Here is a 13125-nt window from a genome sequence, read left to right as displayed (position 1 = left end):
ATATTATATATTATATATTATATATTACATATTATATATTACATATTATATATTTATATCAGAAAATCATATTCTGATAAGCACTGCTTAATTTAATGAGGATCAACATATCCTGAGTGTTGTTGAACTGAAAAAATGGTTCTTTGTAGATCAATACCAACAGCAGGTGTTCTATACATATCTAAGCACTGCTAATTGAAATAGAGTTTGCACAGGAACCAATGGCTCAGTCAGTTTGGGGCCTAAATTTCCTTTTCTTGTGTCATGAGGAAGGCTTGGAAAAGGAACAGTGGCCACACAGCAGTTCTTCTTCTTTGCTTCCTCACCTAAGAGTTTTATGAAGGTATTTTTAAGGAAAATTTATGAACATTTTTAAGGAAATGAGGGAACAGTCAGCCAAGAGCAGCAAATCTGCTGCACCAGTTCTGTTGGTGCAAGTTATTGTGTCTTTTGGCATAAAAAACAAGGCATGAAGCTCCCTTAGCCTAAGAAGGAAGTCCTAAAGTTGAGCCAAGCCTGATTTTAAACCATAGAAACATTTTCCTGTTCACTGAAGGTCAGGAAAATATTTCTGGCAGCTTTTATCCCTCTGTAAAAGCTGTGAATGCTGTTCGTGCCTGCTCTAAGGAGGAAAAGCTGAATGGGGAAGAGAATGGGATGCTGCTTCTTAATTTTGGCTGCCTACAAACCCAGCCAGGATCCAGCTGTAGACTCTGAACATAAAGCACTGAGCTTTATGAGATATCTCCACAACCACAAAATGCTTCTTCACCTCTGCCTTTGAAACAAGGACCTGCAAGGATCTCCAAACTCTCACACAGCTCCTGGATCTGATTCTATTATAGCCTCTTGTAGCAGCAGATAAAACAGCTCATAACAGGGCTGGAGCAAGAGCATTCAGCACATTTCAGCCCACTGATATTATTTAACACCCAGATAAATTTTACTCTCAACAATTAAATCTTGCTGTTTGTTTTAATTAAAGGTTGTCTTTGCTCATTAAGCGAGGTTAAATAATTACTTCATTTAACAAAGCCCAGCAAAGGATTTTTGCCATGCTAACAACCCTAATCTTCTGTCTCTTTAGAAACTATTTTTGCTTTTCAGTGCTTTCTGTTGAGCTTTTCAAAAGCACTGACTTCAAACCCTTCCCTTCTGCATCCATCTCTCTGCAAATATTAAACGCTGCACACACACAGATGATCAGCTCATTCACAAGCCCTGAACATCCTGAAACCTTTCCCTACCACAACTGGAGCCCCAAGAGCCTGCAGGATAAACTCTACAATCCCTAAATGAGAAAAGGATCTCCTGGCTGGAACTGCTGCATCCAGCCTTTGGTGAATGATCCCAAGATCTGATCCAGAAATCAGGTAATTATTGCTGCTCTGTGTGGGCTGCAGTGAGGAATTAGGGGATTTCTGGGATTGGAGATTCCTGGGAAACCTGCCAACAACCCCTTCCTGCAGGACTGCTCCTTACCCAGCTCTTTCATTCTGACACGTTTTCTAATTGCTGCTCTGTCACCCTGCTCAGTTTTCTGCAACAACTGGGATGGTGATATTAACATAACAACACACCTCTACTAACGAGAACAATATTCAAATGTTATTTATTTTGTCTTGTGACACATCACAGGTTATTGCTGCTTCCTTTTCCTGCCCTGGCAGAATCCTGGCAGTGACTTCAAAATTCCCAACTTTCCTACAAAGTGCCCTTAAAAAGCAGAGCACAGAGGGGGCTCCTGCTCTCTGCTGCACTCATTTACACCAAGGGATGCAAAATAACAAATGACAGCCAAAAAATTGTTTAAAAATTGTTAAGACAGCTAACAAATTGCTCAAGTTTGCAGATCTCTCCTTCTCCAGAAAAGGAAAGAAAAGAAACTTCATGTAACTAAATCTCATCTCCATTTATGCTGAAGTGAGGGTTCCTAAAAGAGCCTTGCAAAATTATCTGGAGAAGGATGGATGAGGTGCACTGAAAGTGGATTTGTAAATAGCAGGAGAGTAGTTTTGTCTCGATCATCTCAATCTTTAATCATAAAACAGATTTTTATTTTTTTATGTTTGTGCTGAAATTCACGGAAAACTTTGCTACCGAATTTTTCCTGTATCAGAATTCTTTTGTTTTCTGTAGATTTTTCTGTGTACCCTTCAAATCCACAAATATTTCATATTGCAAGGGTAAGAGGGACAAGCTTACAATTCTTAATAAGCAAAATCAATTAATTCAACTTGACTGTACAAGAATATGAAGTCAACTGTGTTACTTAAATCATTGTAAAATCAAAAACAAGAGAAAAAAAAACCCTCACAGGATCAGGGTGGTATAGCAGATTTAGCATAGAAAACAGTATGAAAAGGCAAAATATTCAGTTATTAAAGATGTTCCTAGAAAACCTTTCATGAAATTTTGGTCCCAATCCCTTGACTGAAGGTTTTGCTGCAAATTTGTCTGAGTCCAAATTTGATTTTCCCTGTTTTCTTTCTCCTCCCTTTCACCTTTTACCCAGAAAAGAGAAATATTCACAGTAATTCCTTGATAGCAAGCACTTCAAAGGGATGAATATCTACTGAAGATATACAACAAGGAATTTATTTTTTTTTAAATTATCAAAAAAAGTGTAGAATTTTTTGGAGGTGTGAAAATAAAACTATTTAAGCATATGACAACATTGCCCATTTAGCCTGATAAATATTCTGGAGTAGAACTAACACACTCCAGTGACACAGAATTAAATTAAAAATATAAAAAATGAAATACCTCAGCATGAAATAATGAACACTGTAGCTCCATCCAATACATGTTATCTAAGATTTAACTTCTTCAGGAGAACTCAGCATGCATGACCTTTAAAAAATCAACTTATTAATACTAATTGGGGTAAGCTGTATAGACATGTATGTCTGCTGTGATGAAAATAACCTTACAAACCAAATCCTGGTGCAGTCTTCCCTCATTTCAGATTTTCATACCTTGGGATATGCCCCAATCCTTCTTCAAATGAGGCTCTATCATGTTGGTAAGTTTGAGATGCAGCAGAAATAGGTGGGAACAGAACCCACCATGATTTAATCTGAACAATTTCATGATCTGCCCTCTCAGCTTTCAGTCTCATATAACAATTCTCTGAGATTCTGTGATTTAAGGGAGAAAAAAATTTCTTGTGACTGGATACCCAAAACCATTAAAGAAGATAAGGGTAGCATGAGCTCTTTTTGCCTAAAAAAATATGTTTTTCTTTTTTTGTTTTTAATCATACCCTAACAAACTACAATAACTCTGCTATAGCCAGGTCACAGTGTGAGTTGTTTCAGGAATATTGATGTCCAAAGTTTTCCTAAGACATCTAGAGATCTCAATAATAAAAAAAAAAGAGGTGCTATAAATAACAACTAAAACTAAATAGTAACTATTTTTTTTTTAATGGCAATGTTTGGTCTATGATAATCTATCAATGGAATAAAGATAAACTTTGTGGGCAGAGAAAGAAAATCTCTTTCCTTAGGCCAATTAGCAAAGTTCAAAAAGCCAGGCTGGGAAGAGATGGATGAGCATTGCTTGTTTACTTCTCCAAATGCACCAGCCTCCCCTGCAAGATTTGCCCCTCGATGAATGGTTTCATTAGCAGTGATGATTTCATCAGTTTGGCACCTGTCTGTTCCATGCTCTGCCAGCAAAGCCTCTCCAGGCACCAAGGGAAGGCTCTGGCCCTGGAGCAACCACTTAAACCAATCTGTCATTTTTTTGTTTCTATGGCAACATGCATCTGGCTGCTTTCCCGAGCTGATGGCTGAGTTACCCTCCCAGTCATGTTCCTCGATTTTATCTCTCTTAACCACTGTAAAGACATCTCACTCTCATGCTCACCTGTTTGGGAGGAATTCTGGTTTGTCTGTCAGTCCTGGCTGCTGTTGGCTCAGCCTTGATGGAGTTTGCAGATCTTCTTTTGGCTGACAGCCCCAGCCCATCACACAAACCCCACACGAGGCAGCTCCTGCCCTCTCATCTGGCTCAGCCTGACAAAACCCCATCCATTCTGCTGCCTCACTTTGTCAAAGATCTTCCAGGGCACTGAAACTGTAATTCTTAATAACTGCAGGCTCTCCATTTTCAATTTCAAGTGCTGCACATCTTTTTGGTTAATGAACTTTTTCTCTGCCTCCTACACTGGCATGTTCTCCAACCAATACCTGTCCCAAAAAGCCAGGTTAGTCTGGGGAAGCCTCTTGGCATATCAACCAAAATATGTTCCAATCCCCAAGGAACCAAATGCATCCATTCAATTCCTAAATTCCAGTCTGAAAATTTACACCAATATTTCATTGATTTTCCTCATTGCTATAATTGCTAATGTGTCAAGAGAGATATTTTCTTACCATTTCCATGCCTAATGGTAACACCTCTTAAATACACTCTTGGAATCATCTGAGCTAATTCCCATTAATTTATTTCCTACACAACTGACCACAGCAGGTCCTTGTCCAGGACCTTCCTGCAACAGACCAAAAAAAAAGCTTTCAAATAAAAATCAGCTGACAGACCAGTCCTTGTCATCCCCAGTGCCAAATGAAAGTTGCTATCCTGTTTGTATAAATTTGAAGAACTCTCACTTTGGTCTTTCTGTGCCCATCATGAGAAAAAATGAAGAAATCTTCTGCACTTTAAAAATTCTTCCAGTGGCACAGGGACATTTCCTCCATCAGAAAGGGGACAGTGTCCCCAGGAGGGGCCTTCAAACCATGGATCCTAAATGCTGCTGCATTAAAGGTTAAAAACTGTGAGCATAATCATGATGCAGCTTTTCCTAACTGCACATTCTTTACGTGTTTCCTCAAAATGAATACTTTAAACAGCACCCTGGCTTCACCTTCAAAATTCAAAGCAGTTTTCTCCTGCATCAGCAGAGGGAAAGGTGGGATTCCCTCATCTCACCAAAGTGCAGCTTCTTGCAGAGACCCTTGTGACTATGAAGAAAAAAATCTTGATTTCACCACGACTTTAAAACACAAAATCCATCATATTGGCAGCAGGTGAGAGAACAAAATGGGTGTATTGAATAGTTCAGCTCTCCTCTGCAATACTTACAGCTCCTTCCTCTGAAGTCTATCAGAAAGTGCTTCAGAGCTCCTTAAACAAAACCTTCCTTGGTTTGATTAATTAGGGCAGTCAGAACTCTCTTACAAGTCTAGCATTGTGTCTTAATTAATTGCTTAATGTTTCTTTTGCCGTGGGAAATTTGATTAATGGTCTTCCAATCAAACATCTGGTCATACACAGAAGCAATCACTTACCCCTCTAATGGAGTGAACAGGTCAGAAAGGCTGAGGATGGTGCAGATAACATTGGGCCTGCACTCAGAAAAAAAAACATTTTTGGGGATTTTCAGAAAAATTCCTTCCTGGCCTTGCTGAGGAAACCGGTTCTGTCCTTTTTTGCAGGTGTAAATCAGCGTAACATTCAACAAAACATCCCCACACTCAATTCTGCCTTTTCAGGGCTGGTGTTACCTGCTCCCTCAAACCAGGAACAAACAAAAAAATGAAAAACCCCACATTCTTCAAGCTTGGCTGATCCCAACCCTCTCTTAAGGATTTTCTGTCTCTGCCATCCTGATTTCTTTTCCTTCAGCCAGCCATGCCATTCCTATTATTTTTCTGTGGAGAAAGAGCACCGAGCTCTCACGGCGCTTGAGGAAAAATCCGCCGGCTTTGGGTGCCCACACGGAATGTTCCCCCCTCCCCAAAACCCTGCTCAGACCCCCTCAGGCAGTGAGTTTTACACTTTCAGCCAAGCAGGAGCCATTTCTGCCCAGTTCAGCCCCAAAGTTTCCAGCAGGATCCGTGGCCCGGCGTGGGAACCGCGTGGAAAATCCCGCGGCGAGGTTCCGCGGGGTGGGAGAGAACGCCGAGCTTGTGCCATAAAAAGAGTCCACAAAGAGCTCACAGTGGCACCAGCCTGCTCAGGACAGCTTCCAGAACACCTTCAGTCTCTCAAAAACACTTTCTACCCTTAAACTGCAGCTCTAATTCCTGTAATTTTGAAGCGTTTCTACAGGATCGTTAAATGTTCAGGGGTTTTTTGCCAAGAAAGTATAAAAAAATAAATAGAAAATTAAATTGTAACATTTTGTGGGTTTATTTAAACTTTGGCATCTTGGACAAATCACCTTGAATTAAGAATTCAGTTTTTACATACTAGCTTATAAAATGGGATTTGAGGGTTAAGTATTGGGCTCTAGTTTGCAAATTAAAAGTGATTTTAATAAATATCCCAGTCACTAAACTTGCTCCTAATACCTCCAGATGCTTGTGGAAAAAACAAAAGGACCTTCAAACTCAGAGAAAGATGAAATTAAACTGAAATAAATTTTCTTCCCCTACATCTGTTGTATGATATTGCTCACAATCAACATCCATAAAGTATTTTGAGGTCCCTGGCTATAAAGGCACACAGTGCATTTATGTACAACTTATTGTGGTTATTAAACACCACGTGAGACTCCAAAAAAACCAACATTTTCTGGTACAAATTACTCTTGGGAATGTTGTTACACCTTCAGCTTCTCAAGGAATGGGCTGTGTTTGTACCTAGAAGAGTGAAAAGAATAAAAAGCAGAGATCAGTGCTTGGCTCAGCAGCATCAGTGCACTCCTGTCTCTTCCAGGCCAGGCACTGAAAAGCACCTCTCCCTTAATGGGTGGTTCCATGTCCCCCCCAGGTATAAATATTTAACAATTTATAGAGATGCATTTCCAAAATCCTATTTTAAGCAGCTTTGTGGGAGCTGTTCTGGGTACAGGAAGGCACCTTCGTCTTGTGAGGCTGCAAATCGGAGAAAGTCGTCAAGAAATGAGAAAGATAAGGTCATTGTTGGAATCAGGACAAAATGAAGAGTAAGAGGTGCTGCCTGAGGTAATGGCTGTTCAGCTATTTAGAGTGCTTTCCATTGACAGTGCCCATTTTTTATCCTCCTGACTCCAAGAAGCCAAATGACAAAATACTCATTTGAGTTAGTCGGTGAGAAATCGTGTCTGAGGCACTCAGGACAGAAAATTCCCAGTGTTTATTTTAGCCCAAATTAGTCTGAAGGACATCTGGGAGGTAAACCATCATCAGGATACATCCCATAATGGATACTCTGATTTATCTGTGGCACTCCCTGAAGAGTGGCAGAAAAGAGAAAGGAAAAAAGAAAAGAAAAAAGGAAAAAAGAAAAGAGAAAAGGAAAAAAGAAAAGAGAAAAGAGTTTGGAGATTTGTGGTAACATTTTAAAAGGCAAGAGGAGAAAGCAGCTGTTCTCCCTGACTCACTTCAGCCAGTAAAGAACGGATCCTATAAATATTGTGATAAATGAATGCAAAGAATTAAATTTCGCCTAATACCTGGGTGGACTTCCATGTTGTTTCACTAAGTAAAATAATACATTGTATGCAATATAAAAATGGAGCTGCTGAGTGCCTTTTGAATTTCCTGCTGGTAATTTTTACTGTCAAAACTTTGCATAATACAACTTCCACTGAACAGCAGCAGGACGCAGCTTTTAACTGGAATTGTTGGTTATGTGTTGAGCAAAGGGTGAATTATTCTGCTTATTTATTATTCAGATTAAATCTTCTAGAAACATTTCCTATTCTATTAATTAATAATTTGAAAGCTACTCAATGCAGAAAGCTGTGAAGAGACAGCTTTTTTAAATTTGATTTAAATTTAAATTCTGATTGTTTCACGTGCAGAATGTAAAACGCAATTGCAGAAGCTCACATTGTTTTGCTGAGATATAAACAAGTAACCCTGCTACTCATCACCTCTGCTGTGCAGAGCTATTCCTACTTTGTCCTGGCCAGCAGCAATTTACAGGATCCAGAATTAAAATAATCGAAACACTAACATGTAGCGGATCAAATTCCATCCAGATTATTTTATATTTCTCCACAGCCTGGCTGAAGTACATGGGCAAAAGCTGGCAAATTAGCTAACATTGCTGTAGTTACAATAGCCTGAGGATACGAGCCAGGCAAGATTTATTGGGAGACATGATACCTTTTATTACATCAAGGGATGCAGCTGGAAAAAAAAAGACAAGCGAGGCTTTCAAAGACACCAAGCTAAATTCTGAATTATTAGCGTGCACATTGGTGCACAGGGGCCAAGCAGGCAGGGTTTAAAAGCCACAGAACACGGATCTGTGTGCAGATTTAGTCCTTTTTTTTGTTTTACTGTATTTCAGAAATCTCTGAGAAGGCAGAGCTACGTCAGATGGATTATAATCAGTCGTGGGAGAAGCAAGGTTCCTCAGCCCCCATGGGCAGTGCTGAGAATTAAAAGCCACAATCTGTCCAGCTCCCTCTGTTCACCAGTGGTAATTAAACAGACCCTCACAATCTGTATTTTCTCCACAATATTTTGCACACAATAAAGGCTCTGTTAAAATGAGTTTATCAAGGCGTGTTTGCCTTCTATTTATAGTTTCTTTCTTTCAGTACCCAGGAGCTCACGCTGGAGACTGATGTTTGAGGTTACAACAAACTGTTTGAGAATTGTAAACTGGCAGTCATTCCTGACATTAGGACAGATGCACCAGAATTACATTCTCCTCACTGTTTTCTGACAGTATAAAAGGTATGCCAACTTATAAATAAAAGATTTAAGCACGCTTGCAATTGCAAAATTTATGACTGTTCCTGTAAGCGTGTGTGGTCCAGTGGAATTCAACTCCCTGAATCAATCTTTTACAAAAACACAATAAACTTCCTTCAGGCAAGAGAGCTGTTTGGGTGGGGGTTTTTTTATTTATGAGCATATAGTTAATATTACAAGCAGCTACGAAAGGGAAGAAAAGGGAAATCGAAACATGTGACATTCCAAAAGAGATAAGCACAGATCTCAAAAAGAGGCTGTTAAAATTCAATTTAAATTGAATTGAGGGCCATTCTATGTTGGGTACTGCTCAGGAAACTTGCTGTCCTTGGATAACCAGACTTTTATATATTTTATACATATAACAATTATAGTTTATAGCCACCAACACTCTCTGCCATTCCATTTCTGGATGCATCACTCCTGAGCCCTTCACTTGAATACAAAAGCATAATAATATGTTTATTTTTTTTATTCAAAAATATTAATTTATTTTTGAATAAAAAGTGATGTGGACAAGTTTTCCCAGGCTCTCTGATTTGGCTCCCAGGACTCTGAAGGGCTGGGGGAGGCTGCAGCAGGGGAGCAGAGCAGACATTAAAACCTCCTGAGCATGCTGCACCACCTCAAAGCCAAAAGGAAACTTTGAACTCCAGCCAAAAGGAAAATAAGCCTGAAAGAGGTGCCAGATGGGAGTGTTTGCCAACTTTTAGGCGGTTCTTTACTTAAAAATACAATTCCATGCAACGACTGCTTACCCTGAGGCTCTAGATCCAGCACAAACTGTCTGCATGCTGTTCTGCATTAAACCACTCTGTGTTCTCTCAAACCAGAGACCCACCACTGTGCACATGAATCCATGATAAAGGACCCTATTTCCCGAATAACTAATCCCCAATTAACCCCTGAAATCTGCAATGCTGAAGCCAGAAGAATCCCATTCTCTTGTGCTTGGCTGTGTCCTCAACTCTGAGGCTGCAGGATTTCCCCCCCTGCCACTCCCACTGAATCCCATCTGATGCAAGCAACAGCAGCACTGCCAGCCCACATATGTCACAACCTGGGAAAAAAAAGGGGTTTTACAGCTGTTCTACAGCATCAAGGATGCTCCTGCACAGAATAGAAGTACATCATACTGATGGTTTACTTGTGTGTTTCTCACTGAGCATAAACTGGCACTTGCTACCCAGAGGAATCACCCTAGGTGTTCTGGAGTGGGTTGAAATTCCTTTCCAAGAATTAGTCTGTGCAAAAGTCCTGCTGGGAAAACTGATTTTTTTCCATGTGCATTTTTCCATTTTGCCTATATTGGGTTAGATTAGAGAGGATGGGGAATTTCTCCTGGGATGGTGTGCATTGAGGAGAGGTAATTGGGATAGCACAGCTTGTGAAGCTTTGGAGCAGTGAGAATAAAGGCAAATGTTCTGTTTGTACCACTAGCAAAATAAAATCTTGACATGGCTTTTAAAGTTTATTAGCCTGGTTGTAGACAGAAAAACTAGGTAATTAGGTAGGTAAAAAAGACTCTCAAGTGTACAATTGTGTTCCCAAAAACTACAAGTCCCATTATAGCACTCAGTGGTCTGTGGCATCTCTCATCCAAGGTGTATTTCACCTTCCATGTTTAGGACTGAAGTGCAGTAACTGTGAAAAACACAACTGCTTAGTAATGCCAAGAAACCAGGTAAGGGTTAGAGGGAGAAAGGAAAATGGCTTTCAACTCGATGCCAGCTTCAAGAAGAGAGAAATTATCCAGAGCTCACTTTTCCCAGACCATCCAGCTGGAGCCACATTCCATGTTTTGGAGACTCCACAGGATCTGTAATTACCAGAGTCATCCAAGATCTCTCTCTTGCCATGCCACACCAGCCCCTAATTGTCACAAATGGTTCAGGACAGCCTGTGGGTGTGCATATCCCCACAGAAATCAGCTGCAGTTCTCCCCATTCCCGTTCTGCCTGGGTCTGGGGCTGTGTTTGCACCCCAGGTCCCAGCCCAGCTGGGCAGGTGTCCTGAATGGGCTCACAGCAGAGAGCCAGCCCCAGAAACACAACACAACTCCAGTTTTCCATGCCAGGGATGGGTGTCCTGTGATGGACTTTTAGATTTGGGTTCTTTTTCCCCTTGAACTGAAGATTGATGAGAGGGAGGCAGTTTTCTCTTGTTCAGTCTCAGTTGTTTATTTTTTCTTATCAGCATTACAAGGTACAAGGAGCTGAGTGCACTGTGATAGAAAAGGGTAAAATGGCCAACAAAGATCTTCTTCAAGGTCTTTTATATGTCCATTTACCCAATTAACAGATGCCAACTAAATTATTTCCCTTAGTGACCCAATGACCCAACACCTGAGTGCTGCACTGTGACATTTTCTATCCAATCACTCATTGCTACCCAAAAACCTCCAGGAGAAGAACATGGAGAAGAAAGAAGAAGGACAAGAGACAACACCCCAAATCCTCCATCCTGTCTCCTGTTCTCTAAACTACTTTTTCACCCAGTGATTTAAGAAACTTTCTAATCTACACACTCACACTTTTCCTATCTAACTTTAACATTTGTTCTCATGTATCACCATGAAAACATGCCCATGAATTTCATGTTTTATGAAATTCAGTGTTTCTTTGGATCTTAGAACTAAGTATCAGAAACAAGGGCACACACTCTGTGTTCCAGACCCCAACAATGGGTTTTAAGAGGCAGGGCTCTCAGTTCCTGTCCCTGTGTGCTCTCAGAAACTGCTCCTCTTTCCATTTCAAGTCAGGTTATCTCAATTTGTGGATGGTTTTGGTCTCTTTTGGTAAATCAGAGCAGAACAGAGGAGAAACAATGAAATCCATGACTTGTGACAAGTGAGAAATCACAACACCAGAGGTCCAGTGCGTCTTACCTCCCTGCTGGGACAAGGACCTGCCCATCCTAAACTGGAGCAGCTGCTGGGCCAAAGCTGAGATCTCACAACCAGGGCACACAGGCAGCAGAAACCATCACCAAGAACTTGATGCCCCTTGGCTGTAAATGCAAGAATTTGCATCAATCCTGTTCAACTGCTGACAGTGCCTGCACCACATTCCTGTTTTTTTACCACTTGGCAGAGCTCTCTGCGTGCATCACAATACAGAGAGGGCACAGGTTTGGCCATCTGGCCCTAGATGTCAAACTGAGACATTTTCCAGTGGCAGCATCTGGTTGTTCCACAAAAAGCAGTGTGTTTGCAGCTTTGGGGCTGCTGCTCAGTAGGGCTACAGATGCATTATCTGGGCTGCCAGGTCTCCTTGCATTGCTTTCTTATAAGTCACCTTTAAATCTCTATTTCATTTTTATTTTTTTATACTTTTTTTTTTGTTTGTAAGACTCTGGTGGAGAGTATTTGTTTTGTAAAGGTTTAATAAGGAGCCATGTGGAACATAGACTGACAGGAAATGTGTGGTCCTGCATGGGGGCAGGAACAGGCAGGCTGAGAGCCTAATTTATAATTAACAGGCCATGGCACATCCTCAGCTCTGTGACAACAATGCCCCTTAGGAGGAAAATACATGTGGCAAAAGGTGGCACACAAGGATATCATTCAGAAAAATTACAAATATATCTGTGCCTTCTCATGCCTGGCACGTGCCAAACACGGAGGAAATTGTGGTATTTCCTTAGGAGGCATTTCCAGTAGAAGGAAACACGAAGCCCAGAATTAAAGATTGAGCTCTCCTTCTGTAAAGTCTCTGCAGAAAAGCCCTGCAGGATTTCTTCCAGCATCCTGGGCCACTTCATTCAGTGTGACATTAGTAAATGACAGATGTGCTTTAGAGTTTGAAGCACCAGAAACCAGACTGTACTGAAGGCCAGGAAGAAAGTCACAAAAAATAAGCTGGTGGCCAAATCTGATGTGTCACTTTTATGCCATGTGAGGCAGCAACACCTTTTTAAATCTCCTCTCAGGCAGACACACAGAGAGAGTTTTTTTCAGAGGATTTAAAAGAATTTACCTTATACCTGTAGATGTATTAGAGTATACCTAGTACATGCATTAACACAGGCCATAATTCATGTCCTGACACTAACACAGCCCAAAATTCACATTTTCACACTGTCACACACACACATTCTCTGCTAACTCTGCCACGAGTGCAGGGCTTGCTTGCCCAGCTCAAATTCTGATTCTCCAAATCAGCCCAGCTGTGTTCCTGGGCCCAGGACAGTGACAGTGACAATTCCACAGGGACAATTCCAGTCCTCCTGCCAGGGGCAGGGATGCTCAGGGCAGACAGCGAGGCTGTGGCTGAACGTTTGGGTGAGATGCTCCCATGTCCTGCACAGAAAAAAGGGAATGATATCTCACTCAAGCCTGAAAGATGCAGCAGTGAGCAGGCTCCCAAGTGTCAGGAATAAATACATCCCACTGGAGGACTAGGCTGATTCAAGTGCAGAAAAGATATCTCCCCCAAGTACAGATGCTGCTTGTCCTCTGCTGCAGAGAATCACAGCAGGAATT

Source organism: Parus major, chromosome 5, assembly GCF_001522545.3.
Source record: "Parus major isolate Abel chromosome 5, Parus_major1.1, whole genome shotgun sequence".
NCBI lineage: Eukaryota > Metazoa > Chordata > Aves > Passeriformes > Paridae > Parus > Parus major.
This window is presented reverse-complemented; position numbering follows the sequence as displayed.